Source organism: Apium graveolens, chromosome 10, assembly GCF_009905375.1.
Source record: "Apium graveolens cultivar Ventura chromosome 10, ASM990537v1, whole genome shotgun sequence".
NCBI classification, from domain to species: Eukaryota; Viridiplantae; Streptophyta; class Magnoliopsida; order Apiales; family Apiaceae; genus Apium; species Apium graveolens.
The window spans coordinates 149112013-149124358 of record NC_133656.1 but is presented as its reverse complement, the minus strand read 5'-3'; the positions used below and the strand labels follow the sequence as shown (position 1 = coordinate 149124358).

Below are 12346 nucleotides of genomic sequence, written 5' to 3'. Positions count from 1 at the left end.
AGGATCCGTTCGGCTACCCTCTACATCATCAAAGATATATCCCAACCCCTTGTCAGGGGGTGCACCTAAGAATGAATAACTCAAGTGATTTGGTAGTGGGTTGAGCTCAAGTGTGGGAGCATCTTCAATAGATGGCTCAAGACGCTCCTGAGAAATTTTCAGCTCTGCTAACCCAAGAGAATCGAATGGCACATCCAACTTCCTCTTCCACGGAGGTGCATTCAAAACCTGCAGTTGCTCTACTTTAAAACACTCCTCTTTAGCTGTGGGTAACTTTATTTCCTTGAACACATTAAAAGTGACCTTTTGATCGTGAACCTTCATCGTAAGCTCTCCTTTTTGCACATCGATCATAGTTCGGCCTGTAGCCAAGAATGGTCTTCCCAAGATGATGGGAATCTTCTTATCTTTCTCGAAATCAAGAATTACAAAGTCAGCAGGGAAGAAGAGTTTATCCACCTTGACCAAGACATCCTCTACTATACCTCGTGGATAAGCGATGGAACGGTCAGCTGTTGCAATGATATGTATGTTGGTTTCGGATCAGGCAGACCAAGCTTATTGAAGATAGATAAGGGCATCAGATTGATGCTAGCTCCTAAATCACATAAACACTTGTCGAACGACAAGTTTCCGATGGTGCAAGGAATAGTGAAGCTTCCAGGATCTTTAAGCTTCGGAGGCAACTTTTGTTGCAGCACAGTACTGCATTCCTCTGTGAGAGCAACGGTCTCTAAGTCATCGAGATTCACTTTCTGAGAGAGAATACCTTTCATAAACCTCGCATAGCTAGGCATCTTTTCAAGAGCTTCGGCGAAAGGTATGTTGATATGAAGTTTCTTGAACACCTCCAGAAACATAGCAAATTGCTTATCCAGCTTTTTCTTCTGCAGCCTCTTAGGAAAAGGAGGTGGAGGATAGATCTGTTTCTCCCCTGTATTACTCTCAGGAGGAGTGTGTTCCACAGTAGTCTTCCTTGGTTCCACCTCTACTTCCTTCTGCACATCTTCTTCAGCCAAAACTTCAGATTCTGGAACTTGAGACTTTTCAGGCTCTTCGTCTTGCTGAACTTGGGGGCTTGCGACCTTTCCAGACCTTAAGGTGATGGCGTTCACCTGTTCTTCAACTTCCCTCTTGCCTGGATTTGTTTCTGTATCACTAGGAAGCATTCCTGGCGGCCGATTCAATAAGGCATTAGCAATTTGCCCTATTTGGTTCTCCATAGTCTTGATGGAAATAGCCTGGCTTTGGCATATAATAGCCTGGTTTTTGCACATAAGCCGCAACTCCTCCAATTCAGATTTTTCATTCGAAGATAGACCTGCATCATGATTTTGTTGTTGAATTTGGAGTTGTTGTTTTGGTGCAATTTGTTGCTGAAAACCAGAAGGGTTGAATAGCTTATTTCCAAACTGCTGGAACGGCTGTTGCATCGCATTCTGATTGTTGCTCCAGCTGAAGTTAGGATGATTCCAGTTGTCAGGATGATAAGTGTCTGGAACTGGTTGCTGCGATCTCTGAAAGTTGCTCACAAACTGAGCTGAGTCGCTAGATATAGCGCATTGTTCTGTCGCATGCGGACCTGCACACAGCTCACAAACACTAATTATCTGCTTAACACCATAGTTAGCCAGAGAATCGATCTTCATAGACAACGCCTTTAGTTGAGCAGTGATAGCCGTAGCTGTATCCACCTCAAGAACTCCTGCTACCTTGCCCTGTGGACATCTCTGGGTTGGATACTGATATTCATTAGCAGCCATCAGTTCAATTAGATCATAAGCTTCCTCATAGCTCTTTGCACATAATGCTCCGCCTGATGCTGCATCAAGCATGGGTCTGGACTGTGCTCCCAACCCATTGTAAAAACAAGTGATGATCATCCAATCAGGAATTCCATGATGAGGACACTTCCTAAGCATCTCCTTGTAACGCTCCCAAGTTTCACATAGCGATTCTCCCGTTTGCTGCATAAATTGAGTAATAGCGTTCCTCATTGCAGCTGTCTTCGCCATAGGGAAGAATTTAGTAAGGAATTTCTGAGCAAGATCCTCCCAAGTACTAATCGAACCAGCTGGTAGAGAGTGTAACCAGCTCTTAGCCTTGTCCCTCAGAGAGAATGGGAACAGTCTCAGCTTCACAACATCTTCAGAAACACCGTTGAACTTGAAGGTGTCGCAGATCTCAATGAAATCCCTAATGTGTGTATTGGGATATTCCGTTGGAGAACCCCCAAACTGGACTGAAGTCTGTACCCATTGAATTATGCCAAGCTTGATCTCAAAGGTATTAGCTGTGATAGCTGGCCGGACAATGCTAGATTGAATGTCATTGATCTTGGGTTGAGAAAAATCCATCAAGGCTTTCGTTCGTGCTGCTCGATCTCCCATTGTAATGAGTACCTGAAACACAAACAAATAAACCGTGAAAGTAAAAGAATTCGAGTCAGTGAACTTTAACGACCACTGATGACAAGCACATAAACTAAAAATTAACAATGAGTTCCCCGGCAGCGGCGCCAAAAACTTGTTAGGGCGAAAACACGCGCTAATATTCACGCAAGTATACGCGTTCGCAAGTAGTATAAGATATAAATCAGATTCGTTCCCACAGAGACTGGTTTAGGTTAAGTTCAATTTATGCACCTATGCAACAATGTATGGTTATCGCTCAATGCTAAGATAAATAACAAATTGGGTTTTTATTAAACTAAGAGATTATACTAAATAACATTAACTAAGAGAATTGAAGTTGAATTACTATATATGACAAACATGGGATCCTAACTTCATTAAATACTTCGTTCAATAGCCTTCTCATTCTTAACCTTAGCATGTGATGGTGAGGACACTAATCAGATAACACGAAACTGATAAACGCCAACTTTCGTTGCACGAGTACCATTCTACCAGACATCCACAAAAGAGATAGAAGATGAATAGGCACCAATTATATCGAGACCCTATATGTCTATAGAATTTGACAACATAACGGTTTAAACACAAGTTATCTATCTTAATTACATAGGGCAAGTAAAACGGTTAGAGTTACCTACGAATCATGCATAACAAATACATGAACCTATGCTAGCATGGCAAGTTCTAAACCTCTATATTCACTGTCGCTTCAATAGAGATTAACACGCTATCTTATATGTTATCTACGCACATAAGACGAATAAGCACAACCAATACTAGGATATCAATCAATCACCACACACCAAGATATCGAAATAATTTAATTATTGAAATCCATAAGTAAATCCAGTAGAATCCCATGACAACGATTAGCCCATAATCGAACTCATCGTCACCATGGGTTCCAATGAAAGCATGGTATAAACAAGGTCTTAATAAACTAAACAATAATCAAAGCACGAATAAACGAGATCTAGGTTCAACAAGAACGAAAACGAGCATCCAAAGTTACAACTAATTCAAAGAATCACAAGTTGAAAACAAGATCTTCTTTTTCGGAGTTGTTCTGTGCTTCTAGGTCTTCTCCTTGGTATCCCAATCTTCCCGGATGATGAAAACCCTTTTTTTTAAGTATATATACGCCCCTAGTGGACCTGGACCCTTAAAATCGTCAAATTCTACTCAAAAAAGGTTTTTTCAGCGAAATCAGCGACCAGCCGCGCCCTGAGCGGCCGCTCAGCTCTCCTGAGCGGGCGCTCAGCTCTCCTGAGCGGGCGCTCAGCTCTCCTGAGCGGGCGCTCAGCTCTCCTGAGCGGGCGCTCAGCTACTGACTGGGAAAAATATTCTGATGAATCTTGTTTTGGCCATAACTTGAGTTCTACTCGTCAGAATTAGGCGATTCAACTGCCCACGCGAAGCTATTGAGATTCTCTACAACTTGACAATGGCCTTGGCTTCCAATTCTGATCACTTTTAATCATATTTCCTTTAAAAGCTCTTTTCTTCATTTAACTGATACCTGAAATGCATTAACACAAAAATACATCAAAATACCAACAACTTGAGTCCAAAACACCAATTTAAGCTTGTAATAAAGCATTCCAAGTGGATATAAAATCCACTTATCACATCGCTCGTAAGAGCATTCCTGGCTATCCATACCGTGTTGTAGGTTTTCAGATGCCAGATTAGGTATTTGATGCGTGAGCAAGCGATGGTGGGATGTGTAATGGTTGAATCAGATACTTTTGGGTTATCTGTCGATTCCAAGTTGGAATCGAATAATTTGAATTTATTCATATTTTAGGTCGTAATAAAATTATATTTTGGTTGGTAATTGTAATCTTATCTCATATTTTATCCTGTTTAAATCCTATTAGTATTGAGGTTTATTATATTTCTGCTATTATGGTATTAGTATTTTGGTGTATCTGTCCTTATTTTCTAACCCCGAGATTGAGGGTGTCATACACACAATGTGTCAAGCTTCATCAAATTCTTGGAGACTGAAACATCCGATATGGATGTTATGGTATCAGAAATTCAACTATATGAAAATGTTTTCTGAACAACGTTAATACTTCGTCAGATATATAAAAAATTGGCTAATATGTTGTTATATATGCTGTTTCATAATATACATGAACAATTTGTTAACGATTATGGTAAGAATATAACAAGGAGTGTCTGAATATGCTTCCCAAACAGACGACAAATTCTTGTCCTTTACTCAAATGGACAACTAAAAAAAATTCTTTGCTTATGAAAGAATTTAAAAAAAATTCTGGATTAGTTCGGTGCTCCTTTATACAGAAAGTGGGATATTCACTGCATATGATCTAAGTGATGGATTGACGAAAGTAAATTATGGCAAATCAATAATGATAGCGAGGTCCAGTTTGCCATCAAGGTAAACATATAATATATATTCATCTGCCAAAATTCATAATTTGTTTTAAAATAATATGCTACAACTTCTAATAAACATATGACAAACTGATATTGTATCAGATACTAATTATGGAATATAATGAAAATTTCTTTCACGTGTAATTGGACCTATACTAAAAGGTGGTGGAAGTGTAAGTGTTTGAAAATGATAAACTTGATATTTGATCTATTTTTCTCCTGTATCTTATGCATTAACTATCTCTTTTACAATTCAGGTTTTGACATCAAGATTCTTTGAACGGTTTGGAGATAATATTCCATAATCAGTGACATTTTCAGTAGAAAATGGAGAGATATACCAAGGAACGTACAAAAAAGGAAATATAATGGCAAGATTTATGAACTACTTTCACTTGTTAAAGAAGGCTATATCGAATTATTTGAGATCTTAATGTTCATCGACAAAGAGATTGGACATTTCGACATTTGCATCTTTGATAGATCAAAGGTCTTTCAAACGACCAACATGAAAACCGATAAAAACTTTTATTTATCTTATAATATTAGTTTTTACACAAACACTCTTGTAAATCAATCATACCATTTAATATATAAGTACCTAATAATAAACTTGGTTATATTGATTATCATTTATGTAAAAGATGAAATATAGCTGAATGAAGATAGCATGAGTGATGATGATGGTGCGGCATATTGAGTTGATCATGTATCTGAGGACATAGAAATATAATTTATTGTATCAATAACTGCTTCGCACATGAATAATAAATTTCACAGAGTGGTATGTTTATTATGTAATGCTGAATGTATGTTGGTTATAATTATTTATAAGGACCTTATTAATATTTTTGACTTATCTTAACCCAATTTTAAAACATTTTCTCAGTACATTCCCCGAAATATACATCCAAGAAAACGATAGTGGAAGAAAAAGAGGAGGTGATTGTAGTCAGAGCAAACAAGAGAGGGAATAGTTGGGATTATCGATATCGATGGTAAAGCAAGGTTCTCTGCTGGTTATAGTAAGTTTGTAAAGGATAACGGAGTAAAGTTAGAACATAATATACTATTCAATATGACAGGATACATAGTGGATGAAGCGGAATTTGAAGTAGAATTGCTGAAGAAACCATATGACATGAACATCGACTGAGATCAAATCAATGTTTAGATACTTATTTTGTGACAAATCTCTTCATGTACTAATTTGGATTAAGTTTAACTATTTATTATATAATTATAATGGAAAAATCATTTTTGCATGCTTGTCATGGATAAAATTATTGATAATGAGAAATGTACTATTTCATATGAGTATCGAATGTTCCTATGGATGCTTCATAAATATAACTTTTGATAATTTAAGTCAGCTAAGTTTCGATTTGATGTTAATCATTCTTCTAAAATTATTCAGAAATTTGACTTTGCATTGAGTTAATAGTTTATTAAGAATCATGATTAACTTGATTGTGGTAAATTAACTTCTAAGAATTAACTTTACAAATTATTTAGCAAAAAAAAACTTTACAAATTAAAACAAATATTCATTTTGTTATTTGGGTTATATAAAAGTAACCATATATAATGTTCTTATATAATTGGTATCATATTAAAGTAAATAGGATTGTAGAAACTATAAGCTAATATAAACTTGAGATTTGTACACATTACTTATACTATCTACATGTCTAAATTATCAAATCATTAATAACGTCATAGTTTCTATCTAATAAGTGCTATGGCGAAAAATTAGTAAATTTCAATATGGATAACAACCATCAAATATCACCATCAAATAACGAAACCAATAACTTGAAATAACTTCAAACATAATGAAATATCAAAATGAAAAACCAACTCCTTAGATACAAAGTCTTAAAACCAAAGGTTACAACTGAACTTTATTGATAAACATGGATAGAAGAAAACATCTGAAATAAACTTTAGATATTTAGACACTTTATAAGTATTCCTTACTTTTCCAGCAAGATGATAAAACTCTAATAAGATTTCATTGAATCAATGTTAAGATGAAAATGTATAATTTTGAGTATAATAATGTTTACCACTTTGATCTTCTTGTTAACTTACATTGTAGAGTCTAGATTCTTGTTTGATTCAAACAAATCCAGTGACTTCAAAAGTGAACATTGCCTAAGCATCATAACTTCAAATCACATAAAAACATAAGACATTATTCTAAAACTAACAAAAAGAATTAGACTTACATCAGATATGTTAATGACTGGAATCCAAGGCCTCCCGACTAGCTCTCAAGTTTGATTCATATCCAGGGACTCCATCTTATCCCTCATTACAGAGATCTATTGAGAAAACTCGCCACCTGAAACTGCTTCTTTGTTGGTAGACGGCTCATGAAGATCCACATCTTCAGCCACCTACAATACATAAGCAACCATATCCTCAAAACCATACCTCCTTGGAGGCCCAACACCAACTCTTCTAGCCCCATCAAGAGCTATACTTGGATGACGTTCTTCACACTGAGTATTTTACCTAGAAGATTCTGGCCTCTCAGATATGTCGGAACATGTTAATCTTCTCCACCTTGGGGTCGTGAATAACTCTAATCTAGAGTGACTTGTAGCTCCATCTGTTTATCAATATTACCTTTTTCTTCTATAACAGTGGACGTCACAATAGGGTTAAATATTGAATTTTCATCGAATATTACACTTCTACTAAGTATAACTCTACTCTCAAAAGGTGACCAGACTCTATATCCCTTAACACCAAGCCCAAGACCCACCAATATACCCTTTTTAGCTCCTGGTTCTAATTTACCCTCACTTACATGATAGTAAACAATATAACCAAAACCTCTCAATAAAGAATAATTTGCAGGCTTATAAGACCACATCACATAAGGTGTTTTAAAATCAATACATTTTTGAGGTCCAAGGTTGATTAGATAGCACGCTATGCTTACCGCTTTTGCCCAAAAACTTCTAGCTAACCCATCATTAGAGAACATGAGCCTCGCTCTCTCCAAAAATGTCTGATTCATTTGTTCTACCATCCTGTACAGCTGTAGAGTATCACGAACAGTCCGTTGTCGGTAAATCCTTTTATCTTTACAAAACTCGATATGTTAGGTCATACAATACTATAGAAGGGGGTTGAATATAGTGTTTATACAATCAAATCGATTTCTAACACAAGTATGTAACAGTAATCAAATATATTCAATATAATAAATTCTGTTACAATAGAACAATTATTCTCTCTCAGTGATAAACAATATCACTAAGAGCTGCTAGGTTACAATATATAATCTTCCTCATGAATAAATAACATATATAGTGTAAACCCTAAGTTGTGTTTATATAGTACATAGTTACAAGATATCTTCTAATTGATATGGAATACAATTCTGTCTCCTAAAATATATCAATCAGATATTATCTTCTACAAGTCTTCTAGTCTTCTAACTCTCCATGCATATCTTCTATTGTTTTAGTCATGATCATTTCCTGTAAATCAGTTGCTTCCCTTATCTGAAGTATCCACACTTAAGTCCTGATATAAATCCTGACGGCCTTAAATTCTGATATAAGTTCTAACTTCAGTAAGTTCTGATTTCCAGTAAGTCATGATATTAGACATGACATCACAAATATATCTAACAATCTCCCCCAACTTGTAAATTGTGAAAAATATACAAGCTAATAGATTTGATGATGCAAAAACATTTAAGTACAAATGCAATGAGAGTTTAATTAGATAACTAACTACAACTTACAATCCTTGTAGCTTTTACCAATCTTACTGAGTCAATCTGAATCCAAAGTGATTCTTGACAAACTTTGATATAAGCTTTTCTTCTGCATTCCTCAGTACTTGAGATAGTGTAGCTTTGACTTGCTTCAATTCTTCACCCTGACTTCCAATCTGGTAGATTGCAGTCCTAAGTTCTGAGATATGATTTCTTTCCGAACCATCACCAAGTCTGATTATTCTTGGATGGGATGAGTCTTCACTATAGCACAGACATTTCTCTTTCAGAATGACTTCAAGTTTAGCATAATCCTTCTTCATTGGAATTTCACTTCCATCATCTTCAACTATATTTGGAATGAATTCTGTAACCCTTGATCCAGAAATTCTTACTTTATCCCTGATGGTCTTCATTATGAAATTTGACCATCTCCTGGTAATCTCAAACTTTATCTCCAAAAGATAATGAAAGAATTGAAGTTCTTTCAGAGATTTGTTCAGCACATCTGATTCTGACATTATATATGTTCTTCCATCTTCAAGAAACATAATCAGTTTTTCTTTGACATTACTTTTATCATGAGCATCCAGTACCACTTGAACATATATAACCTTATCAAGGTGTTTCTGTGTAACTTCTTCAAGAGGTTTGTCAGTCAATAAGAATGGATCTCTTGTAAGTACTTCAACTCTTGTCTTGATTTTGGCTTCTTCAGAACCTAATCCAGCTTTGTCTCTTGCTTCTCTAGTTTCAATCCAACAGTCATGAAATCAGATAGCAGTTGGCTTTTCTTAGGATCTGATGGATTAACATTCTTTCATAGGATTTTTCTCTTATCAGTAACTGTCAATTTGGTCCAATCAACTTGAGCTGTGTCAGAGGTTGTCTTAGATTCTTCAGTTATCTTCCGTCTCTTCAGAGTTTGAACAGTTTCATCTACTGCAGCAACATCATCAAATACTTGAACCAGTTTGCATACAGGTTTCATCAGGATTTGAGGAATCTTCATCTCCTGTGGCTTTGTAGGTTCATCAATCTTTCCTTTCCCTTTATCCTTGGGATCAATTTCAACTTGTGATCTTGTCTTGGGCTTTGAAGCCTCAAAGCTTTCCTTGATCAGAATGCCTTTTACCTTAGGCCTTGGAGGTTTCTTAGCATTAGAAGCTTTAGACTTGAGATTTGTCTTCTTAGACGCAAATCTAGCTTCTTCCTCCTTTAAAGTCTCTAAACCCAATCTAGGATTATGCTTGAGAAATAGTCTTCTAGCAATTTATTCATCAAGTTTCTGAATCTTGGGATCTTTATAATAGACTGTAGTCTCCCTTCCCTTGAGCTTTAGAGTTTGCAAAAACTTCTGAGAGTCTTGACTATCATCTTGAATGAGAAGATTAGAACTTGATATCAGATTTTAATTATCAGAACTTGCTATCAGAGCTTGAGCATCTACAGCTTCAGAACTTGTCTTCTTCTATGTAGAAGTAGAAGATTTGCTAACATCAGTAATTAGTTTCCTTGAAGAAACTTTGCTACTTTTCTCTTGACCGTGACCTTTTCCCTTGCTAGGGTTTCCCTGGTCATCTTCTTTGTCATCCTTCTTTTTCAGTACTTGACTAGTTGAGCATTTGGACTTCACTACCTTCTCCCCCTTTTTGGCATCATCTGGTAGGAGTAGAGATATAAGAAGTTCTACTGAAGATTGAATTTCATTCAGTTGAGCTTGTTGAGAGGCTTGATTCTGCAGGACCTCAGTCAGTTGAGCCTGTTGCTTTTCTTGAACCCTCTCAATTGCCTCTACTTTCTCATGAATAGGTTTGGTAAACCTCTTTTTGTCTAGCTTGATCTCCATATCCAGCTTATCAGCTTTTTCCAGAAGTTTGTCAACCTTTTCATGAGTAATGGAGTCTTGACCTTGAAGGCTTTTAGTACTGAGAGCTGTGACTTTAAGTTGAGCTTTAAAGTCAGAATTTATCATCAACTTATCAGCTTTAGCAATATGATTAGACAGCACTTTGGAGCTTGGAATGAAATCAGATTCATTCCACTTTTTGGTCCATTCAACTCCTCTGTGAGTTTCTTCCCATGGAACAGGAGCAGCTTGTTCAACAAACATTTTAATTAGTGCCTCCTTTCCAAGAGTTTGAGCTGGTGTATTTACTGGAGCTGGCTCTCCAGAACTTGCAAGAAACTCTTCATCTTCTGACAACACAAGTGTGTGTATGGCTGTTGGAGATTCTGGTACAACTTCATCTGTTTCCATATCCAGAATTGGAGTAGTTGGTATGTCAGCTTTTAGTGGAGAAACAGGTGTTGTCACTTGTCCTTATGGAGCTTCCAGAAACAGGACAAATGGTATGATCAGCCTTTGAAGGTCAATTTCAGGACTTAATCCTGAATCTTCAACTGGAATATTTTCTTTGATAGGAGAGACAGGAGGTGTGATCACTGTATCCTGAACAGTGTTTTCAGCCTGAGGTGGAGGTGGCAAAGCTTCAATCACTATTGGCTTTGATGAGATCAGAGATTTCTGATCCCCTTCCTCAGCTTCATTAGTATCCTCAGATGGAGGTTGTGCCATATGCCTTCCTGCTCTCATTTTCTTAGATCTCCTGGATGGTGGAGAAACATGATCTGCATTAGAATTTGCAGATCTTTTCCGTTTATGAATTTCAGACCCTTCAGCTTCTACCTCCTTCTGAAAAATTACATTTTCAGCTTCTATTGTCACAGGTTCTGATGCATGAACCTGGACTTTCTCCTCTTCTTCATCAGACTCATCCCTTAGAATCATCCTTTTTCTCTTTGGTGGAGATTTATGAACAGATTTTGCCCTTGAAGATTTTACAACTGGCATTTTTTGGGAAGTACCAGAGGTTGGTTTGGTAGAAGGTGCTGATGGTTGAGGTTAAGAAGATTTTGCAGGTTGGAAATAAGTTCTGATGGCTGTGGTTGTGAGGCTTGAGCTGGTTGAGCATTTGTTGAAGGTGCTGATGGAGGTTGAGATTGTACTGGTGCTATATCAGGATATATAGAACTGTATGTGTGAGGATCAGCATTTACTAAGAATTGTTTAACTGATTGAGGAATTTGGAGGGGTCTTAGTGTAGTCTTCTTATTATCAGTAGATAATAAGTCAGTGAAAGCCCTTTTGTGTAGCTTAAAGAGGTTCAATTGTCTCACTATAGTTTTGTGGCATATCAGAAAACAGAAAGTATAAATAAGTTGACAAAATCTAGCAAAATAGACTATATTGCTATCTTCTTTCATCCTATCACCAATAAACCCCAAAACATCACTTGCATAATCAAAATGTGTTTGATTCAAAAGAGCATACCCGATTTGCTGACTCATTATGGGTATAACATCAAAGTTTGAGCACTTGTTGGTGAAAGCTTTTGTAATACAGTCAAAGAAAAAGCTCCACTCCCTCCTGATGTGGGGTCTCTTCAATTGTCCCAGCTTTACCAAAGACTTTTCATAGCCCAGATTTGGCATCATTTGTTGAAGAGCTGGCTCCTCAACTGTTGAATTGAAAGTGCAATTTTCTGGCAAATGTAGTGCTTGTCGAACAGTTGATAAGGTCACCACATGCTCATCCACCCCTGTTGTAAAGATAATACTTGGGGACCCAGCTTTTCCACCATCATCATAGACACCAGTCCTCCAAAACTCCAGTATTTGCTTGCCTGAGAGAACCTGGAGTTGGGTCAGTGCATAGCCTATTTCACTTCGAGCAAGAAAGTCTTGGACGAAATGAAGTTCTGAAGGAGCCTCGTCCTTA

General features: G+C 36.8%; 1 non-coding gene across 1 annotated transcript; it reads left to right on the top strand.

The window, feature by feature from the left end:
* The first annotated feature begins 1893 nt into the window (after positions 1–1893).
* LOC141694794 (small nucleolar RNA R71) lies at positions 1894–2000 on the top strand. The gene has a single exon (XR_012564077.1). It is a non-coding gene; the product is annotated as a small nucleolar RNA R71 (small nucleolar RNA).
* Positions 2001–12346: the final 10346 nt, after the last annotated feature.